At 46.2% G+C, this 26277-nt stretch overlaps 1 pseudogene; it reads left to right on the top strand.

Moving 5' to 3' along the window:
* Positions 1 to 11747: 11747 nt before the first annotated feature.
* On the top strand, positions 11748 to 14094 carry LOC146855431 (uncharacterized; annotated as a pseudogene).
* The last annotated feature ends 12183 nt before the right edge of the window (positions 14095 to 26277 follow it).

Raw genomic sequence — 26277 nt, 5'->3', positions numbered from 1 at the left:
TCTGTCCTGTATTCTGTATAGCCGACCAGCACGACCGCTTCACCAGTTCTAACGATGTCCATGTGCTTCCCATGTAGGGGACGCTGGCTATCCCAACATGCCTTGGCTGCTGAAACCTCTCCGCAACCCCATCACGCCGGCCCAGCTCCGCTATAACACCGCCCATGGCCGGACAAGGCGAGTGATAGAGAGGACGTTTGGCATGCTGAAGAGCCGATTCCGGTGCCTCCACAAGACCGGCGGTGCACTCCCTTATGCCCCGGCGAAGGTCTGCAAGATCTTCATGGTCTGCTGCATGCTGCACAACATGGCAGTTGAAAGAGCTGTGCCACTCATCCTGAATCAACATGACGAGGACCATCCACCCGTGGAGGACGAAGGGCTTGGCAATGGGGCTAGTGATGTGGAGGATGTGGAGCCGCAAGAGGACATCCGGACTCGGCTCATACGCGACTTCTTTGCTTAGTGGTGAGTACCAGTGTCTGAGTGTGCACGCATTGGTCCCCGTGTGGCATGCGTTGTGATGTGTGTCTCCACCTGCATGTATGGCACGTGGGTCAGAGGTGTATGTGGGTGTGTCACTGGAGTGATGGTGGCAGTGATGGTAGTATTTCCCCAGTCATAATTGTGAACTAGCATGTTGTCATCCATACATGTGTCGAGTAAATGCACATGCAAGTGGCTGTGCTTTTTGTGGCTGACTTCTTGTGTGTCTCTCTTCCCCAGGTACCTGCGCATGCCGTTTGCTGGTTGCATTGTTGTGGCACTGCTATTCCTCATGGACATGACATCGTGGGCTGACTCAGCGTTACAGGCACGGACACGTTTGGAAGTCTCCATGGGGTAAGGGATGCATCTGGGGTGTATTGGGTGTGGCAGTTGTTCACGATGTGTGCACACTGCCCCGGTCGGGGTTTTGTTCCTCTGCAGACATGTGGCATCCCCATGGGACACGACATGCAGCTGGGTACACCTGAATAGATGGGCTGCCTGGTTGTCAGTCATCAGTGATGGGATAGTGGATTGTGATGATGGCATCAATGTGTGTGACACTGCCCTCGGACACATACGGTTAACATTGTCTCGACATGGCGTGGAACTTCCACATCAGCGGATCTATGGTGTATGTCAGGCTCTCCGTGTGCAGCTGTGGGTATTTAGCTGTTAGCCGACAATTGTGTGCCAGTTCCATGGCTATCACGCATTTGTGCTGCAGAAGGGGGGTGCCAGTGTTGGACCCACATGTTACTCCACATGATGTGTTCATGTGTACTTCAAGTTGCCTCTGCAATCCCAAAAACATGACTAATAAAGGTGTCCCTATGCCTCCAAGGTGCCTCTTCTCAGTCAATGCAGGTGTGTTGGCACGGTGCATCCTGCATGTCTGGCATGGTATTCCCTGATTGTGGCTATGTGTCAATGTGTCGAGTGGCAAGATGCAGGCTGTGTGTGTGTGCTGAGACTGTGTATTGGGCATGATGTCCATGACTGTGTGGGTATTGTGACATGTGCCATCCCCATGCATCCAACGTTGTCCATGACCCCATTCTCTGCATCCACCGGAGTCAAGCTTGCAGGACATGGTTCTGCCAGCTGTCTACACATACCTGGGTGCCCCCCAGGACACTGGCCAGGATCCCTGACCTCTGCGCATGACTGTTGCTGTACTCAATGTGTCTGTCAGCACGGTTGTTCGGCCACCCCCTCAGCTGGTTCTGCCCATCACGGGTGTGTATGGTGCTCCATGTCTGTCTTGCCTAATAAACTGTGACCCATGTGTCCTGTGCCAGACTCAGGCCCCAGGGTGTGGATGGTTGAAGTGAACAGATGACTCAGGCATGTTTAGACTGTACAAGACACATGTTAGGTAATAATGCTACCAGCAGGCATCTACTCTTAATAGTGTGATTTATTATTGGGGGGGTGGGGGACAAAGTGAGGGGCTTTCCGGGATTAGGGAATCCAAAGTTCAGTAGGGGAGTTGGTGTCCTTGCCATTGGAAATCATCAGAGTCCATGCCACAGTCTTTGTCAACATTGGTCAGCCAGTGACCAGCAGGGCCATGTGGCAGAGAATGTCTCTTGATGCTGTGATGCTGTTGCTCCAGTGGGCCAGGTGCCAGGCCAGGTGTCCTGGGAGATGGTGATGTAGCAGCCACCCTCACGGTCCTTTCCGTGGACGACCCGGCTTCCTGCGGGGAACCTCAGCAGCAGGCCGTGACGACGTCTGGGATGCTCCGTCGGATGTTTCCTCCTCCTCCTCCTGATCCCTCCCTGTGGGTGGTGATGTTCTCCGCCTTCTGGCACAGGGAGGGTCGGCCATGGTGTCGGCCATCCGACGGAGTGTAGCGTGAATCCCCTGGAACGCCGTCACTTGCTCAGCCTGTCTGTCCTCCATCCTCCGTTGGTGTACCAGTAGACAGGCTATTAGCTCCGCATGTTGCTGGGCCTGCTGGGCCTTGATCCCCTCGAGGACGGACACAACCTGGGCCATGCCCGTGGTGTCCTGCCGGTATGAGTCCAGGATGTTACGGACATGGGAAAATACCGGATCCCCAGCCAACTGGTCAGGCTCGCGCCTCCGCCGTCCTCCACTCCCACCACCCCTGCCCACTTGCGTCTGGCCTGCACTTGTGGGCACATCGGGTCTCCGGGACACCTGAGGGGTGGCATTGGCGTTGTCGCCTGCCTCCTCCTGGGTGCCCAGGACACCGTGTCCCTCCTGGCGAGCCTGGCTGCATTGTGGTGTTGGGGCAGGGATCCTGGGTGTCTCCTGGGATGTGGCAGGAGTGGGGGTGGTGGTTGGAACGGTTGTACCTGACGCAGGTGCTGCAGGTGGTTGGACACCAGAGGGGCCAGGTCGGTCGGGGTCGTCCGCAGAGTGGTGAGAGTGGTCGCTGCCGGTGGGATCGGTCTCCTGCAGATCCGGGTCCTGTGAGTGTTCCCCCCCAGTGTTGGGGGGTGCAGCACGACGTTGACCTGTGTGTGAGAGAGACAATGTTAATTTTGGTCCATGCAACATCCATGTTTCATCCGTTTCAAAGTTGGCACATTTCCTCTTGGAATTAGGATCTGTCTTGCATTCCACTCACAGTGCACTTGTGCATGGGTGTGTCCCTTGGGCACCAATTTGGCCCCTTTAACTATGTGTGGCACAGTCTTACTTGCTGCGTCAAGTGTGACTGCAGTCAGCAGTGGAGTGTGCAGGTGTGGCGAGCCATGCATTTGCGCCTTCCTTGTAGCACTGTACATGTGCACTTGGAGTGGATCCACACACTTATATGATGCAGGTAGCTGTCCTTGTGCTCGTGTACAGGTTGTGACATGGCCCTGCGTTTTGCCATGATGAAGAGGGGGGGTTCTGGCACTGGCCACCCTTGTCTACATGCACGCAGTCCACCTGCTGACGAGCAGACATTCCCACACACCAAAGGACTGATTTGCTCTCCCTGTGTCTCCCTCCTTCTCTGTCCCCCTCTCCCTCCCTCTCTGTCCCCCTCTCCCTCCCTCTCTGTCCCCCTCTCCCTCCCTCTGTGTGTCATCCTCCTCCCTCTGTCCGTCTTCCTGTGTCTCCCTCCCTCTCTGTCCCCCTCTCCCTCCCTCTCTGTCCCCCTCTCCCTCCCTCCGTGTGTCACCCTCTGTCACCTTGGCCCAGCTTCCTGGGCACACACTGTTAGCAGATCTTTGAGTGGCCCTTGGCCTGTTGATGTGAGTTTGTTTCTGATCTCCAGGCACCCATTTTGTCTGCTGTGTGTCTGTGCGCTGCTGCTGTGGTGGTGTGTGCTGCCACTCTTTCACAATGTTGGCTGTTCATTAGCTGCTGTCATGTGCAAAACAGTGCCTTCACCCCCATGTGTTGATGCAAGGCGTCCGCCATTTGCTGGCAAGTCATTCCTGTGTTGGGACACACAGTTTGTCTGGCTGTGTCCTAGGCCATATGGGCAGAGGGCATTGTTGTCTGCTTTGGAGTCGCACTATGTGATTTTTGGTGCCCAGCCTCCCGCCATCCGGGTTACCGTGTCATGTGTTGGTGTCTTCTGTGGCCTGTGACTTGACATTGTCCAGCTGGGTGCATGGGGCATGGTGGCAGCAGTGGCATGTGCGTGCTCATGGAGTGTGGTTGAGTCATGCGATGGCTTGTGGTGGTTGCGTGCCTGTTAGTAATTTTGGTTGTGCTTGCAGTTCCCCCCATGTGAGGTGCGTTGTTTGTGTACTCACCCGGGTCTCGGAGTCCTTCTACTCCTTCAACTGCCTCCACCGGCAGTATGGCCATCACCCTCTCCTCCCAGGGATGGTACTGTACGGCTCTGCGGGAGGGCCCTCCTCCGGTGGCGTTGGCCTGGTCGTGTTCCTCCTGCCTCTTGGCTCTGACCCTCCTCCGCAGATCGTACCACCTGTTCTGGCAATCCTGCTTGGTCCTCCTGGAGTCCGCAACGGCATTCACAGCATCGACGATGGTCTGCCACATGGCTGTTTTGGCTGCCTGGCTGGTGCTTCTGACCAATGTTCCAAAGATCTGTGGCTCGACTCTGAGGATTTGGTCAACAAGGACCTCCAACTCTCGGTGACTGAACTTTGGATTCTTGGTCGTGGGCATGGTGAGGGGTGTGGGTGGGGATGGTGTTGGGGGTGTGTGGATGTTGGGGGGGGGTGTGGATGGTTGTGTGTGTGTGTGAATGTGATGAGAGGGTGTTTGTGAGGGTGGTTGTGTGAAGGTGTGCAAGTGTAAGGTGTGGTGTAGCTTGTAGTCTGGTTCTGTGTTGTCTGGCAGCAGTGAGTCTGTTGCAAAGGCTCATGGTTTGTGTGTGTGGGCCCTTTTTATTGGTCCATGGGTGGGTGTGGCAGTGTTTGAAGTTTGGGTGGGTGTGTTATAAGGAGTGGTGGTGTATTGGGCCTCTGTTTGGTTTTGGCAGTTGCAGGTCAGTGATTTTGTTATTTTAGTGGTTGTTGGCCATGTTTAGTGGCTTTGTGCCTTTCGAATGGTGTATTCTTGTGTTGTTTTGTTTTGTCCTGGTTGTGTACGTGCGTTTTGAGCGTGTGTACGGTGTGTACATGCGCCATTTTGTTGTACGATTATGTCCTTGTGTGTGGCTTTGTACGACTCGTACATGCGGTTGTGATGTTGGGGCATGGGGTGCGCTCCGTACTTAGGAGGTTGTGTTGGGGGTGCGCCAGGAACTACTGGGGTGTACATGGACGGTGGTACGACACGTACAGGGGTGGGGGGGTGTACATTGATGGTGGTACGACACGTACAGGGGTGGGGGGGTGTACATTGACGGTGGTACGACACGTACTGGGGTGGGGGTAGGACTCGAACGTACTGGGGTGTAGGTACACGGGGGCTATGACACGTACTGGGGTGGGGGTGGGGCTCGAACGTACTGGGGTGTAGGTACACGGGGGGTACGACACGTACTGGGGTGGGGGTACGACTGGAACGTACTGGGGTGTACATAGACGGTGGTACGACACGTACAGGGGTGGGGGGGTGTACATTGACGGTGGTACGACACGTACAGGGGTGGGGGGGTGTACATTGACGGTGGTACGACACGTACTGTGGTGGGGGTAGGACTCGAACGTACTGGGGTGTAGGTACACGGGGGTATGACACGTACTGGGGTGGGGGTGGGGCTCGAACGTACTGGGGTGTAGGTACACGGGGGGTACGACACGTACTGGGGTGGGGGTACGACTGGAACGTACTGGGGTGTAGGTAGACGGGGCTATGACACGTACTGGGGTGGGGGTGGGGCTCGAACGTACTGGGGTGTAGGTACACGGGGGGTACGACACGTACTGGGGTGGGGGTACGACTGGAACGTACTGGGGTGTAGGTAGACGGGGCTATGACACGTACTGGGGTGGGGGTGGGGCTCGAACGTACTGGGGTGTAGGTACACGGGGGGTATGACACGTACTGGGGTGGGGGTGGGGCTCGAACGTACTGGGGTGTAGGTTCACGGTGGTACGACACGTACTGGGGTGGGGGTACGACTGGAACGTACTGGGGTGTAGGTAGACGGGGCTATGACACGTACTGGGGTGGGGGTGGGGCTCGAACGTACTGGGGTGTAGGTACACGGGGGGTATGACACGTACTGGGGTGGGGGTGGGGCTCGAACGTACTGGGGTGTAGGTTCACGGTGGTACGACACGTACTGGGGTGGGGGTACGACTGGAACGTACTGGGGTGTAGGTAGACGGTGGTATGACACGTACTGGGGTGGGGGTACGACTGGAATGTACTGGGGTGTACATAGACGGTGGTACGACACGTACAGGGGTGGGGGGGTGTACATTGACGGTGGTACGACACGTACTGGGTGGGGGTACGACTGGAACGTACTGGGGTGTACCTAGACGGGTGGGGGTATACGGGGGGTACGTGTCAGACGTACGGGTGCTGGGGGGAGTGTTGTGCGCGTATGCGGGCACATGTCTCCATGGTTGCTATTGGTGTTCGGTGCGGACGGTGTTTTTTCCATACGGTTGTACGCTCGGACGCACGGGATGGATCGTGATTCCTCGGTCGGACTTGGATTTTCACGTTTGTAAGGTAAATCGTCCGAGGACGTGTCGGACACATTTTCCGACCCGAGGACGTGTGGGGAATGATTCCCAGTGCGGTTCGTATGGACTTTTTACCATGCGAATCGTGATTGCCAGTTCGTACGGCACTTGTCCGATTCGTACGGTAAAAAGACCCGATACGAGTCGCACGGGGGAATTTTTTGCCGGATCGTGATCGGCACCCATGTGTTTTTTAAACAGCCTGCAAATTGCTGGTCTTGACACTAAATGTGACTTTTCTGTCTTCATTCCATTTTATTATCAGTCATGAACAATTCAGGCAGCTATAGAACACAATTAAATGTGCTACTATTTATATTTGCTGTTCAAAGTATGCACGGACAAGTGCTGACAATACAACTTTAGGTGACTTTATTTTTTGTACTGCATGGGACATCAAAATAATGAGCTGGCAACCCTAATCATAAAACTGAAAGTTTGTTGCAAGATCAGCACATTTATTTCCTCCACCCTGATCCCTGGTTAATGCCATAATAGCAATAGTTCAACATATCTGAAACCCAACGCTGCCGTCAATAACCTGCTGAGTTACTTCAAGTGTTTGGGAATGCACCATGCATTCAGACAACTCAGTCCTCATTCTCGCCCTTCACTTTCATGCTCACCCTGCACTCACAGCGATCACAATACACTCACACTGATCACCATGCAGTCACACTGATCACTCCTCACTCTGAACTCAGTAACCACTCTGCACTCACAGTGCACTTGTACTGTTCACCCTGTACCTCACCCTGCAGTCACACAAGCACACTACTCACCCTGCACTCATGCAACACTTCACTCACATGTCCCCCTTACTGCTCAATGTGCAAACTCACTCAAATAAGACCATCACTAACCATACATTCATTTGTCCCACTCTGCACTGACATCCGCACCCAAAATCATATGGTCACCTCACTCACCCTGCACTCGCTCCTCTTACCCTACTCTCACACTGTTGCATGGCTCACCCTGACTCACATGGGTACTCATGCCACCCACACAGCACAGAGGTTTAATGTGCCTGCTACAAAGAATGTGTACCATCCAGATCAAAGAACTGAGTGTGGGTAAACTATGAGAAGTGCTATAAAAAAAATTAAATGATTGCCAGAAAGGTGCTATAGTGAGATGGGGTGCATTGTTGGTGAGCGGTAGTGAGAAAATTCATGGAGAAGGAGGAAATGAGGGAGGGGGTGCCAAAACAGACCATTGCACTGTGTGCGGCCAGGGCCAGCCCTGGATGGGAGTGTTAGTCCCCCCCCCCCCTGAAGTTCGGGTCTAGTTGCGCCCCTGTACACAAGTATGGGCATGTCGTACCCCATCAAGGTTTTCGTCCTAAATTACAAAAGGACAAATTTACATGCACTGCAATCCAGTCTTTCAGGGGGTTCCTTGATAGAGGCAGCTCTGTTTTTGCCCTGATGGCCTGGAATAATTCCTAAACAGATTCTTGTAAATACTGTTTTGTTTCATTTCTTTTTAATGTGATTGATGTGAGAGAGTCTATTACTATTTGCACAGAAATGTTTTTGTTTCATGCAACAACCATAAAAAAGTTTATTTTAGATCGACACAGGTCCTCAGAAATTGGAGGATATCCCAGATATTATTCGTTGTAAAATTAGTGGGCTGCTGCTTTGTTACAACAGTGAAAACACACATCACTATCTCTGAATATTAGATGTAAACACTTTTAGAATTTCCACCATAGCGCCTGTGCACCGTTAGTAGCCTGGCTAAAGAGGGTATGGCAGAGCTGAAAGTGAATCATTTAATCTCAAAGCTGTTCTAAACAGGGGCACCCAAAATAGTACTGGCCAAGGGCACCCAAACTCCTTAACACGTCCCTGCCACCACAAAGTCTGTCAGACGATATTGCTCTGAAGTAAAATAAGCAACACCATTAATTTATTATCAGTTCTATTATTTTTAAACATAAGCCCGACGTGTCCTAAACCCCCACTGCTTCAGGTAAGCAACTTATCGTACCACTAAGGAATTCTCAATCAGGTGTTCTTTCAGCGCCCTCTCTGTGGACTTTCACCTTTCTGTTCAGATCTATAACTGGTTGGTGGGCAATTATCCCATTATAATGCTGGCTAAAACATTTGTTAATGGTTTCTAGAGAAGAATTGTTTCTTGTGTACCAACTCTGAGCTAGGGAGTGCTCCAAAAATCTGATAACACGGTCTCCCTTACAGTCACTGTTTTGGCTGAAAATGTCTGCAGAGTATTCAGCTTTGAGAGAAACTGCTATCAAAACTCTCTTCCCTTTCAGCTCGTCCTATTTATGTGAGATTGGGTTCTCAGCACTTGCGGTATTAAAGACTAAGTACCGTTCAAGACTGGATATGGAGCACAACCTGTGGATGGCAGTAGCAAAAATCCATCCAGAGATTGACAGTCCATGTGGATAAAAACCGGCACACCCTTCAAATTTATGTTGGTGGTGTTATTATTAATTTATGTCCTGTATAAAACAAGCATCCTAGTAAAAAGAATTTGCGCACATTTTATCTTAGAAAATTGTGTTTTGAGCTGTGTAATAAGCCTCTGTCATTCCTCCACACCCATTCACAAACCTGCAGTTTACTAAATACTCTTATTGTGTTGAACGTTATTTGCCGGATATGGCCTGTGATATGCGCGTGGCAGTCGATTATGTAGTGTACCAGATTCCAGAAATTTCTGTCAGGTGGTGAGGGGGCCCAACATCTAAAAAAAATCAACTGGGGGGGCTCAACCTACAAAAGTTTGAAGACCTCTGCTCTATATCCATACGTGCACTATATGTGATTCACAACAATAGCAAGATGTGACAATTCTGAGTTTCCTGATGGGCTCTGGTACCACCACTTGTCCCCTGGGCTGCTGCAGAACGGGGGTTGTATCTAGAAAGTTATCTTTGCAGCTGCATGTTGGTTATCCAAAAGAACAAGGTCTGTAGACTATCAGTTCATTGAACAATTAAATACCAGGGTCAGGAGGAAGAGGGGTCTGACAATGCAGTGGGTGCATCTAATAACCTTGATGTACATATAAAATGTGTGTCAATAAAGCCGCATTTATAATGCTGAAGTGCCGCCTGTTGCTTATGGAGATTTCCGAGTTTGAAGGGTAGGCTCGCAAAAGGCAGAGCTCACTATTTATATTATAACTGAGTGTACACCTTAAACTTCGAGAATTCTTAGTGTGCATATATGACATTGCTGTCATTATTCTTCAAAAAACAATAAAACTCTCTGAATTAAAAAAAAATTGGAATGATAGTATGAGGCTGATGGAATGCATAGGAGGACATATTTCATTGTTGTCCCCAAGTATTCACTCTCTGAAGCCCATTCGACTCTACTGTGGCTTATTTTTAGGTTTGCTGCTAACCAACACCTTTTGATTTTAGTAAAAATTATATACATGATATATAGTTAAAAGGGGTTTCAGCCAGTCCGCATCACCCATTGGCCTGTTATCATGTCATTCACATTCTTCTTACGCTCACTGCAGCATAGATCATGGGGCAAAGGATCAGTCTACATCAGCCATTGGCTAAGTTCCCAGTGAGTGATGACATTCTTCCCTTTCACAAGGAGCATATACTTACACAAAGTAGTTCCCTTCATTGCCAGTGAGTGTTATAGCAATGTGTGCTATCTGAGACCAAACAATAGTTTTGCTTTTAGCAAGTTTTATTTTAATAGATTGATGAGAGACCGGCAGCTTCCCTTACAATAAAGTTTTGTAAAATACATGAGAGAACAAAACAAGCATAGACACGGCTAAAAGGATGACGTCCAAAGGCAGACCTACTTTACCAATGCTTGTTTAAAACAGGAACCGTGTCTTGAGGATGTGCGGAAAAAAGAATGGCATCTGTATACAAAGAATCACCCGCTCTACTTTTGTGTCTGACATATGACAGGTACTCTGATTCAGGGTGCATGAACCTGATCACAAGGACCTGTGGGCCATGACTAGACACTTCAGACTGTGTGCCTCTCATTCTTGATGCTTGGTATGAACACCACTTTCCATCACAAGGCAACAGCTGCCTGAGTGTGCACTCAAGCTTGGAAAGTGTATAAACTGAAAATAAATCAAGACATGCAAAGGAATTTAGATGGAAACCAACGAACTGCGTACGCAACTGCTTCCTTACGTTTGGGTGCAACAGATGTGTTTTGAGTAGGAAATCTACTGCGCTGTCATGATATGTTGTGCCTTTACTGCTGGCACAAACACATGACAAGCTTTTACTGTTTTTTTTCAGTAGTGACTTGCACAGTAGCTATTAAAGACTGAAATGCCACATAAGTGGAAAGTGGGCAGGGGGTGTGAGTGAGAACAATGCACTTGCATTTCAGTTCATGAATACTGCATACCGTTGATAAACTGCAATGGAACAACTTCTTAGGCGTACTCACACAACACTCCAATCAAATGCTGTACTTAACACAAGCAGCCAAAGCCCCTTTCTCAGTGCTGCTTCTTAAAGCTTTTTTTTGCCCTGTTAATCAGATAACATCAGGCGACACTTACTGTCTAGGCAGACCTACAAATGGAGATCATTAAAAGTTTCCTTCAGAGACAAATTTAAAACTAAAAACTCAGGGGTCAATTAAGAGTTTGGCGGTCCAACCGCTGTGGCCTCCAGGACACCGCAGCACCTTCCAAGTTGTGCAGCCCGAAACGCCGACTGCGTCGATGGTGCAGTTCCTGCCATGGCTCTCTGCAATGCTGATGATGTGTACTCCAACACCATCAGGATGGCGGTTTCCTGCCAAGTCTATTATGACAACACAGTCGTACTGATGGTCTCCCAGCTGCAGTTACCCAATGGCAGCAGGCCGCCAGGGTACGCTCAAAGCAAAGCACCACAACAGTGACCTTTAGATGGATTTAAAAATTACACAGCTGACGTGCTTTTACCAAGTGGACATGCCTGCAAGTAAAAAATTATAAAAAATACCCCATCCTATACCAGGATTCTTTGCTTCTCACCTACAGCACAGAAGATAGGAGACACCGTTGTGACCCAAGGCAGCCTCCTTTTTTTTCATCTCACAATTTAGAACTATCCACCACCTTCTAATTAAAATGTTCACTTTTTACCAATATCCCTTGTTTGCTACTCCTTTCATATAGTCACTCTGATTTATTTTGGTCATACCAGGCTCAAAAACCCCACGATTTACTGAGGCTGAGTTGTCAGTCATGGTAGATGAAATCATTCAAGTAGAGCCCCAAATCTTTGGTTCCCAATTCCAGCATACTCTTCTCAGTAGGAAACCAGATAGACAACAGAGTGAATTCTGTTGGTATCCTGCGCACACAAGTGGAAATTGCGAGTCGGTTGAACGACCTCAGGTTGAAGGTGCATACCCTGGCCTCCAAGCACCTCCTGGTAGCCCAGAGTATTAGCAGTGGCACTTCCAGCGGCCCATTACAACTCTTTCTCTGGGAGAAGGTCTTGGCCATCTTGCATTCTGAGGGCTTGACAGAAATAGATGGGGGAGTGGAGTCCGGTAAGTTGCACTTCACAATACCAGAATGTCCTGCTTGCTCTCAACTCTGCTTTTGCTATTGTGTTGTCTATCTACTTTCCTAACATGCAGTACTCAAAGTATCATAGATGTTGGTTTGTTTGTGTTAATTTGTATTGTTGCATATAAGAGCACATATATCAATCTCCATGACATGCCACATGTTGGAATGGTGTGTGTAAGTGCATTACTATAACATTATAAACCCAGGACCCATTATTTATGTTAACATGTAAACATATGGTCCATACCAAATACAGGTTGCCAACAGGAATGTTACACTAACCATTTGTCAAGTGTTGGTAAGTTGAGATTGAAGTGAATACAACTACCATGATGCACTGAGACTTTTACTGTAACCAAGATGCTATAATCCTTTTGCCCCTTCCCACTTGTCTGCCCTGCTACAACTGATGTTCACTGATCATGCAGTTTACCATTTGTCAAGTGTTGGTAAGTTGAGATACAAATCATTGCAACTACCATGAGGCCATGTTACTGTAACTCTAACCAAGATGCTATACTACTTTTGCCCATTCTCACTTGTCTACCATGACACAACTGATGCTCATTAATCATGGACTGTGTAATGTACATACAATGCTCTACTCAGATACATTTCTGAATACTTTGCTTGATGGTGTCCTGGTCTCATCAACTGAAACAATTGATGGCTTGTAGGACACCATACTAACTGTGTACCTCTAATAAATGTAACCCATGAAGGAAACTCAGCTGATTAGCAGTGGTAGGTGAACCATTGACTCTAATCCTCACATGATGAATAATGCTAAATTTACAACCAAGGTGTGTGTTTCCCTTTGTTATGCACAACTAGGCATTGGAATGGTAAAATACACATGTTACGATGACACTGTGTTTTTGCAATGTTTTGGAGATGTCATGTCTACCCCTAAAGCCATATTGGCACATATCAGCGCATCTAATGAGCTGATCAATTCTTCTACAGGTATTGGGTGTCTTCAAATGTCTAGTAACCAACTCAAATGACAATATTAATCTCTACCTATTTTATTTAATCCTAGGTCTCTATTTACTTTGACACAAATGATGTGGCTGTAGATACCACACTTCTACCAATAACAATGTTCTCCAGTTCTCAAAAGGTCGTTCAACCACAGCACCTGGCCAGAGCTTGGACACCAGACCGACCTCTGCTCCCCCCCAGGAGGAAGCCCTCAGTGATGACAACACTCCTGGAGATGTGGACGTGGATTACAGTCCTGACCCATCTGGTCAGCCTGGGCAGACGGCAAGAGTGGGGCTCGCTGTGACCACTACAACTCTCACCCCAACTACAACAACACAGGCAACCCCTACAACCCCAACCTGTGTACCTAGCACAGTCAGTACCATCATGTGCCCCCCAGTCCTGGATTCTGAGGTGGCTATCACTACCCCTGTCACTGAGGAACCAGGATTCAGTGGGAAGGTGCAGACTGAGCTAAGGGCACAGGCCCGTGGGGGTAGGGGTCGTGGGAAGATAAATGTGGGCATGCAGAGTTAGTCCACTGGGGCCACGAGCACTGTGGCTGCCATCCCCCAAGTCCTGGGAGTTTTCTAGAACTCCCAAGCTCCAATGAGCCAGGTACTTACTTAAATCCGAGAAATGAAGCAGCTACAGAGGGACACATACCAGTAGGTTGTCAGCATCAACACGGAAGTGGCGGCATCAACACCAACATAGCCTCCCTCATTGGGGTGGTGCAGGACATCAAAACCACCTTCTGCAGGGCTTTTCCACCTGAATCTACTCCTTCCTGTGGCCAAAGGGTATAGACATCTGCGGCAGGTACAGAAAGGGAGGCCCTGGCAGAGGAGGACATGCCTGCATGCACGCCTGTCTCAGCACCTGTGGTTCCCCCTCCGGCAAAAAGAGGGGATGTCCACCTGAAAATCCAGGTAGTTGGAATGACAAGACACCCAGCACTGCCAGTAAGAAACCTTGATCCTAATTTCTTCATGTGTGTGAAACACATTCACTTTATAGACTATTCCTGCCCAGTTTTCCATATGTGATGGGAGTAATATGTTGGACTTTGGACTCTACAACGATGGCTACATCCACCATGACTGACTACTTTACTTTTGGTTTTCACTGTTTAATTTTTAGTACACTTTTTGATGTTATCCTTGTTCACGTCATTAAATACACAAATCACCAAATCATTGTCTCCTGTTGTAACTCTCACATATACCAGTATAAATGTACTACCATGTGAATTTTGCAATGCCAAAACTAGGTACTTCTGGAAGTATGGGTATGTTGTATGTAAACAATGTTAAATGCTGGATCACTACCATGTCACAACAACACATACATACAAATGTCTGGTCTGATAACATCTTCATTCCATTATTCAAATCATAGGTTGACATGCTGTCAGGAACACAGAAAATAAGACATGACTCAATTCTCTGTGCTAGTGATCACATTATCAATTGCAGATCTTCACAACATGGACGGAGGGGATACATCTAACAATATCCTCTACAATAGGCAACATTAAATTAGGTCTAGATCATCAGCTGGAGCCAAATTGCCAACCTCACAAAAGGAATCCCACATCAAATAAACAAATAAACAGACACATGTCAGTACAACAGTTTCTGACCACAGGGTCATTCCAATCCAGTGTTGCTTGCATTTGGTGGAATGTCACAAACAAATGTCACTGATGTGCCACAAGCACTTTGGCTTACAATGAGGAGACACATTAACAGCTACATACAGTTCATACACAATGAGGATTTAGCCAATGTAAAGACAGTTTAGCAAGGTTTGGGTCCAAAACAATATTGTGTTGGGTCACATGATGGCATACATATTGCATTAGGACCAACACACCACAAGGAACAAGTCCAATGGAAGCTACGTAACTTCCATCCAATTGCTGTGCAAGCTGTCTTGGTACTGACTTTGTACACCAAAACTCTGTGACAGACATTCCCAGGCCCAATCCATGTGCACTTCATACGTCTGAACAGCATCATATACCTGCTAATGTCACAATTCTGAAATGTCCAAATGAAGATGCCTTGGTGAAGGAGTCTACAACAGACCAACACAGAGAGGGATTAGCTAGGAAACCATACATATGGCACAAATCACATAGTTAACTCCTAGAGAACATAGTAAAAGAAAATATTTACAGCTAAACCAAGATACACTTACAAAATACACACCTTTCCCCAGCCATTGCCAGAGCCATATATTCTTACTCTGTAGCATTAACATCCTCCTCACAACATCACAACAAAAGTTGCAATAGAAGTCAACGTCATCACATCTCACATCATAGACTCAGAAGAAGAAGTTTTGAATGACATCTTGAAGCAAATTCATTCCTTCCTCTTCACCACTATCATCATCATCATTTAGCATTTCAGGTACCTCGTCTGGTGGCTCATCATAGCTTACATCCTCTGCGATATAAGGGATGTTCTGTCACAGGCACTTTTGTGTAGCATGCAGCAGGCCACCATTATCTTACACATCTTCCCAGGTGAGTAGAGGAGGGCTCCCCCAGTCTTATCTGGACATATGAATCTGGCTTTCAGGAGCTCAAAAGCCTGGTCCACTGGCCGCCGTGTTCTTCCATGTTCCTCATTGAAGCAGACTTCCCTTTGAGTTGTTGGATTCCTCAGCAGTGCCAACAATCATGGCATGTGGGATGTGACCAAAACCATAGAAATCAGTCTTCACATTGGTTAAATCCTCACGTCTGGCTAACTGGATATAGCTGATCACCAGGTGCTGCCATTGTAGGTAAGAGCAGTGGGGTGGCAAAGAGTGGGGGTGGTGGGGTGGGGTTGGAGGAGGGTGGGGTAGGAGTCGACAAACAACAAAATAGGGAAAATAAAAAAATAAAACACTTACCTTGCGCTCTCCGCATTGTCTTCTCGGTGATGGAAGGTAAGTGGTTTTATTAATTTATATTTTTTATTTTCCCTATTTCATCATCTGTCAACTTCCCCCACCCCATCCTGCCCCCGTTCCACTGCTCTTATCTGCACTGGCCGCGCCTGCAATCCACATGTATCAACATTTCTGTAAGCACCTCTTGGAGTGCACGACTGTATATTGGTTGTGACATACCACCATAAATAGCAACAGTAAATTTAAAGGAACCTGGTGTCAGAAAATGCAATACTGACATGAGGTTCACAATTGGTGGATATAATGTAGAATAACAGATATGAGATAGGAAGTCAAGCTTTCTGATCACATAAATCCAGTATTGTTTGATGATTCAATCAAAATATCTGGATCATATGTGTTTCTTCCATGATCTGAAGGTCTCGAAATGGGCGGTACACTGGAGGCTGTCATCTCCTCCCTCTCCCAGGGTACCTATGTGAGGAGTAAAACTAAAAATGTGCATTGGTCACAGTGTCCTGAGTAACATATATGAAGAGTAAGAAAAATGTCATGTGACAAAACATAACAGCTTCATGAACCATTACACATATTCCACGTCATCATTATCTACTGTTAAACACCAACCAATAATCCCCAATGTGGCATTCACATGTCTTTAACACAGCTGTACACATCAATTTTGAAAAAGATACATTTGCACTGTATTAAGCTTTCCATGACATTACATGTGAAATACTGCCAACTGTGGTGTACAGTTCACCATGCACACTTTGGCGATATGCATAGTACTGCACCACACAGATGAGGTATTGTACAGTGCATGGCATGTGAAGGAAGTCTACCAAATGTAAACCTGTTAGGTCTCATTTGTAGTGGTGGTGATGTACTTAACAGTCACAATTTAATGTATTTCCTACTACTAATAGGATGGATGCCTGACCTCGCATATAGGACATATGCGACATCCGCTACCGGTGGAAGTTGAGCACACGTAGGCGGCTGCTACCACGGCGTACAGGTCAATAGGCTAAGTTGGTGACAATGACTGTCCCGGTCCAATCGCTGTGTGTGTCTGCAATGATGACCATGTACGTGGCATATATGTACGCCCCGGTTTGCAAAGTAACTCACTTGCCTCCTGACACTGCTGCTACCAAAACCTCCTTCACTTTAGCTGCTGATTGACACCTCAGGGAGCAATCATGCCAGGCCAAGCAGGTGAAAGGGCCCATCCCTTCCATCAAGAGTAGCTGGGGACCCTGGTTGAAGAGGTCCTTCCCCAGTATCGCCAGCCATATGTCTCACCAGAGGATCAGGCAACTATCTCAAATACAGTTTTTCACTCTGCTCAACTGTTTGATTTTAATTCCCATAGGCTGCCATGAGCTTCTGAGTCCCAGAGTGTAACCATATTGTGTTGTTTGGTGAAATAGAGTGGTACCTATATAGGACAATCATTTAATGGATTTTGAGGCACTGTACTTTGTGGAGTGAACATCTGCATAGTAATGTGTGATAATTCCTATATTATACTTGTTTTACATGCATAGGTATATGAATGTCTACTTTTCATAGTTTCGCATATCACATCATGGTATATATGCAAAGATATGCATAGGCTTTACACTATGAGCTGTTTCTGTCTACTGTCAGGAGCGTTTGAGGATAATGTTACCCATGTGAACAGTCCCACAGATCGCTCAGCCTACATCAGGCATGGCAAAACTGTTGGCTGAGAGGTAGCTATACTTCACAAAATACTTCACTAACCCTATTCAAAGTGCCACACAACCTTATGGTCACATATTAGATGGGCAGAAGAATCACTTGTATGTGTTGATTTGCTGGAAATGTGAGGTTCATGCGGATCAGTATGCTCAACCTGCAGAGAGCAAGGCCTGACAATGAGTTGTGGACAGTCTGGACCATGGCCCAGGCAAGCGCAGAATTACTATGGCAAGACAACTGATCCACAAAGTAAGCACCCTGCAGACCTGCAGATCCATTAATGTTCCCAAATTGTGTTTTCCTTACCACTAGAAGCCAAGATAGCTGTTACATGGACCATATTTGAAATGACCCTGACCTGATACTTCTTTGCATTTACCCATATTGTCAATGTGTGGGGTTCACTTATCACACTCCCCTTCCCTACACAGGTCTGTTGTCACTTTTTCAGGAGTCATACTTCCACTGTACAGGGCAATCGCACATCTGACACATAAACAATGTAGATAGTTGATTAGGTCTGAATCGAGTTTTGAAATATAAATCCATAGCTTTGTCACATTAAATCCAATAAAACAACACATGTAGGGGCCGATTCCGATCCGGGTCGGAAGAGCACCGAACGCGATCCGGCCGGAAAAACTACGAGCTGTACGCGTGTTTTCCGGCCGACTCGTACAGCTGTACGAGCGAGCAAGTACAATGCGAGCTACATGAAATTCACCAACCTAGTCGTTTCCGGGTCCGAACAGCTCTGTACGTCTCGGTCGTAAGCTAACCGTGGCGTGCAATGTATGCGATTCACGACCGAGCCAGTACGATGCACGCGTCGGACGGCCTGTGCGAGCCGGAGAGTCCGGCTTGCAAATTGTCCGGGTGGTTGACTTTGGGGGTCTGCGTCAGACCCCCTGTCACCCGCAGCCATACGACTCGGACACAGAGGAGACCCATGGGTCTCCCCAACACAGGCATGTACGGTGCGGATGGCACTGACGCATACCCACTGTATGGGGCACACTTGTCCGCGACATACCCATTCAGTCAATGGGAGCCCATGTAGGTGTCGTGCGACCGGCTCCCATTGACTTCTATGGGAGTCTGACCGAACCGAGTCCGGCAGCATACGGCCGCATCGTACTCGCTCGGTTGGACTGCAGGACTTCGGCTCGGTCGGAAAACACTCCGGATCCAGTTCGGTCGGAGTGCTTTCCGACCCAGATCAGAATCGGCCCCGTAATAGTACGTTGAATGTCATCCCTGCTACAGTGCCACTTTTGGCAAATGCTGTGTCCTGTGATGGCAGTACGTAATAGTTTAATATGCCAATAAGTAGTCCACATGCCCACACATCCCCCAGAGAAGAATCTCTCAGGGACACACATGCCAGCCCTTTCAATGTGACATTAGTGTCAGGATATTGTGTATAGTATGGTTCTGGGCTTTATGAATCATCTGCATCAAGTCAGTGGGCCTGGAAGTTAAGGTGTCTGTACAGTCACGCACAAGTAGCTCATCCTTCAGAAGGTTAGGATGGTGTGTTGTGTGTCATGGGACCTCACATCACATTCCATGTAGAATGGCCCTGGTTAGTGCTGTTAGTGGGCTGGCTCAGTCAGTGTAGGTCATGACTAGGGTTAAGGTGAGTCAACAGATGATCACAATAGTGTGTATTCATGCGTTAGTGGTGCTTAGCCTGTGACATGTACACTTTGGTTTTATTTTAATCTTATATTTTGTTTCTTTATTTTCACAGGAGGAAAGGAAGGGACCCACCGCATAGTGACGGACACAATTTTTCACAGGCTCCCTACCCTTTTCTTCCCCCTTCGGGGGCTTCACCATATTCAGATAAGATTTCACTTATGACACTATATTCGCTATGCATATTATTATTCTTTTTCCTTGTTTCTTGCTTCTTATTTGTCACTTACGTATGCAGTAATGTCATCTATTATAGGCTTTATTATCTACCTGTGGCTACTTAGCCTTGACTAAGTACCGCTAACTGGGTTGCCCTCTACATCAATTGTGTATTTAGGTCCTTTTGTATGCAATTTGCGAGTTATGACTATTTGTCCCATTTAACTTGACCTGACTTCAACCTGTATTGTCAATTAATCTAGCAGATGGATGCACTTGCAACACATAAATGTATTGTAAAACTGTTATTTTAAGCATCTCATGAGGTTTGACAACTTCCATGTTCATATATGTCTGCTGTACCATCCCTACGTGGCCATGAGGCACTAGGCCTTCCATGTCATTGCTGATTCCAGCACAAATTCCTCAGTTGCACCTCAACCAACAATAGGACCACGCATAACATTAATTTAAGTCTGCTTGGGGGTTCGTATAGGCTCTTGTCATTTAGTCACAGTATTACTACCTGTGCGCCAATACCTTCTTGTATAATTTGATTATTATACCATGTACTCGGTGGCTCCAGGGGCACCATGCCTGACAGTACTACTTTATCACTGATGCCGGCGTTCACATTACCATTACTTGTGCACCACAGTCGCTTGTATATTTTATCATACTAATAATAGGGGCACCTTGCCTGACAGTACTGACTGCACAACCGGTACCTGCCGCCTGTACACCTTTCACACGTGACCCGTGTTTTAATTTTAGTGCCTAGTGAACAGAAACCCCTGACCTACCACTTCTGTGGCACCTAGTTGCACATTGCTATTCTTATCAGATCCACTTTCAGTGCCAGGCACGGATATGGCTTACTTACACATGATAATGACGCAATTAGTAGTGTTGGAACATGTTTTCCTCAGGCTATTACCGTTGCCATCTATGCACACAACGACTTGTGTGAAATGATCTGAAATGTCTTTAAACCTTTGTTATATTGCTTTTTCACTGATTTGTATTCATACATACTACAACATGGCCACCAGAGGTGTATACCTATTTTCGCCATTACCTTGAATATGCGCAATCATGCATTGTTTTGGTCCGTTATTGATTTCTAAAGCCTATGTATACACTGCAACTCGTAATGACAAATTGTGTGAACAAGACAGCTTAGTCTGTTGAAACGCGTTACCCCTTGTTATTAAATTCACTTTAGCTTAAACCTGACAGTGCGGATAATTCATCTTTCCTGTTGTGTGCAAAATATATATATGTATGTTTACCAATAACATACAATCTAATTAAAACATTTCAATTATAAATTAAATCATTAGGGAAAATGTTGGATAGCGGAAGGGTAAAAATACTATTCCCACTCCAGTAAGTGTAACAGTAGGGAAAGTGTTGAAAGCGGAGGGGTGTCATTTCTATTCCCACTCCAGTGAGTGCAACAGTGGGGAAAGTGTTGGATAGCGGAGGGTGTAAAATTACTAACCCCACTCCAGTGAGTGTAATAGTAGGGAAAGTGTTGGATAGCGGAGGGGTAAAAATTACTATTGCCACTCCAGTGTGTGCAACAGTAGGGAAAGTGTTTGATAGCGGAGAGGTAAAAATAATTATTCCCACTCCAGTGAGTGCAACAGTAGGGAAAGTGTTGGATAGTGGCGGGGTAAAAAAATAATATTCCCACTCCAATATTTGTTAACAGCAGGGAAAGTGTTGGCTAGAGGAGGGGAAACAAATACTATTCCCACTCCAATGAGTGCAACAGTAGGGAAAGTGTTGGATAGCGGAGAGGTAAAAATTATTATTCCCACTCCAATGAGTGCAACAGTAGGGAAAGTGTTGGATAGCGGAGAGGTAAAAATTACTATATCCACTCCAGTGAGTGCAACAGTAGGGAAAGTGTTGGATAGTGACAGGATAAAATTTACTATTCCCACTCCAATGAGTGCAAGAGTAGGGAAAGTGTTGGATTGCGGAGGGGTAACAATTAATATTGTCCGTACGGTCAGTTCAAAATTAAAAACCAACAAAATATTAACAACAAAAATATTTTAAAAACAAAATAAATAAAAAATGGATAAACATGTTAAAAATTAAAATACAAGAATATTAATATTAAAACAAATTTAAAAACATATCATAATGCTAAATACATATGACAAATACCTACAAATATTCTATTAAATAAAACAAATCAAGCAAATAACAAAATTTAATTACAAATTATTTAGAAACAAAAACATTAATTATTACATAAATTTACGAAAGAATGAGTATGTGGAACAATGTATGTTTAAGCGAAAGACTAGGCAAGATATGTTTGATTGTGTACGAATGTGGGAGAAAGAAGTGCGTGAACGAATGAAGCATGAGCAAGCCTTGATTGAAAAAGAACAGCGAAAGAACATTTTATGTGAAAGCATTAGAGCTGAAGAACAAAGAAATAAAAAAGTTAAAAGAGAGAGAAGATAGGGAGCTCAATTTACAGGTAACTGGCCAATACGCTGTTCGGCGGCCCCTTTATCCTATACTTAATAAACCACAAGATGATTCCTTATTATTAGATCGTCCTCCACCTCCATATACTGTTCCTTCTGCCCCTCATGAGTCAGATGAGGACTCTAGTTCGGAGGAATATAAGGCACGAGATACTCGTTCTATGTTGACTGCTGCGCGTTCGTCCCAGCTCCGATCTGCTGCTCGTAAAGCAGTTCATAGTACTGCCCCCGCCTCTGAACTTCTAGATAGTATGAGAGGGTGGTATGAAAGGGAGCAGCTGTATTTTACTGAGGTGTTCGCTGCAGAGGTCCTTGAGCTGTTTAGGAAATATTCTGAGGAGTTAGAGCCTGCCGATATAGCAGATAATTATAAGCAAATGCGTGATGGTCTTTTTGTTTTCTCCCAGGTGGCTGATACAATCAGGCGTTTGGTTAAACTGCGTGTTGATGCAGTCCGTTTGCCAGAGGAGAAAAAGCCTGCAGACGTAGCTGCACAGACATCTCAGACCGGCATTGCACAAGCTTCTACCTCCGGAACAGATAAGACTATGATAGTTCACGCGAAACCTATGCGGGAGGCTGCGCCTTTGTATGTTCCTCCTAAAGGACAGGGTACAAGTGATGATAAGGCTTCTATCGATTCTAAGGGTTATTTTATTTATAATTGGGTTTACACTCCTTGGAATAGGACGGATGTTATGGCACTTAAAACTGCATTGCCTGATCCGCGGAAAAATCCAGCCGCTTTTTATGAGGAAGTTGAAGGTGCTATTAGTTCTTGCACTATGACTTTGCCTGATATTGATTTATTTTTCGGATTGATATTACCACCTGATATGTGGAGAACTGTTCGTAAAATTGATGATCGTGCAGCTTTTGGGGCGTTATGGAGAGACTTAGAACAAATGGATGCAGAAAGGGAACCCGCACAGAAGCCATGTCAGTTAATTTTAGATCTTCCCGCAGCTATATTAGTTAAGTTAAAAACGATTATTCCCCCTAAAAAGATAGATTGGACTGTTTTAGCATCTTGTAAGCAAAAGGCAGATGAATCGGTCTCTGATTTCTTTACACGCTTTGAAGAAGCATTTCACGATTTTAGTGGCCAGTCATTGACAGATGACACAGGCAGACATCTGTTTGTCGATAAATATGTCGCAAACCTGTTGCCAGGAATAGCTAGTCGCCTAAAGGCCAGCGAGAGTTCATGGACTACCTCTTCCCCGGTTTCTCTCTTGACTATGGCTCAGTATTAGGAACGCCAGGAATTAGAAGCAAAGGGTAATGAGGATAAAAAGACTAAAGAATTGAAAACGAAGATTATGTTGGCTCAGGCTTATGGTCCGCCTTTTAGAGGTAGTGATAGAGGTGGACGTGGATCTTATGGTTCGTCTTTCCCTTCTTATACTCGTTCGAATTTGTCTGCTGACCAGTGCGCGTACTGTAAGAAATTTGGGCACTGGGCTTCTGATTGTCTAGCACGGCGTGTTCAGCAGTATACACGTGGTAGGGGACAAATGAGAAATCGTCCAGGATATTCAGGGCCTAGAGGCAGTACAGGTGATCGTGCTAGGTTTGATGCTAATATACGTGGGCAGGATGGGTTCAACACTTTTGATAGAGGGAACCAATATCAAATGTCTGACTATGTGCCATCTGATCTTCAAGGTTCTGCTTATGCATAGGATTGCCTAGGATGGGGTAAGGAATCAGTTGAAGTTCCAGTAGATCAAAGGGGTCCCTATGTCACAGCAAACGTTTTGGGCTCCACTGATCAGTTTCTGGTTGATACAGGAGCTACTCGTAGCGCCTTGTCTAAACAATTGGTTCCAAGGGCTCCCCTGTCTGGCTTAACCATTACATCGATAGGCTGTGATGGAACCCCTTCCTTTAGCCCATTGTCGCAACCTCTTGCATTCCATGTGGATACATTTACTACTCCATGTCCATTTTTGCTTTCTCCGAATACACCAGATAATATTGTGGGTCTTGATATGCTTAAGTATTTCAGGGCTACGATACGATGTTCTCCAGAAGGTGTACGTGTTATCTTGAATGACAACCATCCTGTGACGGAGAGAGCTTGTCTTGTTAAAGAGGATATTGCATTAGCTTCACTCCCTAGTACTTTGTGGGCTACTTCAGACACTGATGTAGGGCAAATGGTTATTCCTCCAGTACATATTAGTGTCAAGGAGGGCGCTGTACTGCCACGTTTGCCTCAATACAAAATTTCACAGGAAGGGGAAGAAGCACTCATACGTATTGTCCATGATCTCATTGAAGTGGGGGTTGTTGAGGAAGTTCCTTACAATGTTTGTAACAGTCCGATTCTTCCTATTCTGAAAAAAGATACTGACACTAGGGTTTACAGATTCATTATTGATTTACGAGAAGTTAACAAGATTGTAGTACCACAATACCCCGTGGTTTCTGACATAACGACACTTCTTACTTTGGTTCCCCCGACAGCGACTACATTTTCTGTGATAGACTTGAAGAATGCTTTCTTTTCGATCCCTATTCATCCTGATAGCCGATATTTTTTCGGTTTCACTTTGAATAATCGATCATATAGATTCTCTAGAGTTCCTCAAGGCTATACTGAGAGTCCTAGTATTTACAGTCAAGCATTAAAAAGACAACTTGATTCTTTTGTTTTGCCTGAAGGAGTGGCTCTCATACAATATGTTGATGACATCTTGTTGGCAGCCGACACCCCTGAACAGTGTGAAAAATGTACTTTGTCCTCTCTTTTCTTGCTTCCCATCATCACAAAGTGTCACGAAAGAAATTGCAATATTGTAGACCGAAGGTAACCTACTTAGGTCACCTTCTGTCTAAGGAGGGACGTGCACTTACAACAGATCGCATTCAAGCTATTTTAGAAACACCAGTGCCCCGTACTCAGAAAGATGTCCGTGCAACATTAAACTGACTGTAAACTATCTGAAAAATTTACGCGCTGTGACGTGTGCAGGAACGAACATGCTAGATCCCTGCCATAAGACATTTAGGCCACAGAGTGTTAGTTACGTTTGACATTTGTAATATGTAGACGTTTCAGTGAGAATCCTGTGATCGCTTAATGAATGTCATGTATTAGCATGTTCGTTCCTGCACACGTCACAGCGCGTACATTTTTCAGATAGTTTACAGTCAGTTTAATGTTGACACCATATTACATTGACTAGCGTGTGTAATGTATCGTTCGAATGTGTAAGTTGCATCATTGTTTTGTTAGTTTTGTATGTTCAGATTTGTGCTTCCTTACAGATGTTTTTCTATAGATAGATGTTTATAAAGTACACTATATGTATCATTGATTAAGTTGTGCAGTGAACTTAATGGTCCTGTTTCATTTTTATAGACCCCTGAAGAAGGGTCAGATTTGATTGACCCGAAATGCATTGGGTGGATGTTTAACTTTGAAAACAAGGATTGAATTGCTTCAGAAGAAGATGATTATGTATGCAACATTTGGTTGATTCATGAAATGATGAAATTTAATGAATGGAGAATATGCTTTCAAAATCAATAAATTGAAATACGTGAAGAAACCTTGGTGTTTCATTGAATACAGTGCGCACTTGTTCAGTGGGAAGTTGACACTCCCCACAATATCCTTGACATTTTAAAAAAAACAGGTTTACCTGTGGGCACAAGTGATAGAGAGTCCACTCCCTGTAGACACCTGAGCCCCTTTAGGAGACAACACTACTACTACACACACACTTCACCGTGTATCGGACTCTTTGCTAGTTGCCGACCTTTTATGTGTAATCAATGTAAGTCGCCCAGCCCCTACTATGCACAGCTTTCACTCTGTACTGGATCCTTTACGGGTAATTGACCTCTCATATTGAAGCAATGAGCCGTGGGTGTCCAAGCCCTTACTACACACATCCTTCTCTTTCTAAAAAAATTCTTCACAGAGATCTCACTCTCCCCAGACACCCACACCCCATAAGAAGGCTTAGCCCCTACTGTGCACAGATTTTGCCCTGTACTGGAGCATCTGTGAGTAGCCGATGTCTTGTGCACAATCAATGAGATGTAATGGCCAATCCCCTACAATGTACAGACTTCACCTTGTACAGATGTTTTCACGATGAGCCCACTCCCTGTAAACACCTGAGCCCCTTTAG

The sequence above is a fragment of the Triturus cristatus genome, chromosome 4_1 (genome assembly GCF_964204655.1).
Source record: "Triturus cristatus chromosome 4_1, aTriCri1.1, whole genome shotgun sequence".
NCBI classification, from domain to species: Eukaryota; Metazoa; Chordata; class Amphibia; order Caudata; family Salamandridae; genus Triturus; species Triturus cristatus.
This window is presented reverse-complemented; position numbering and strand designations above follow the sequence as displayed.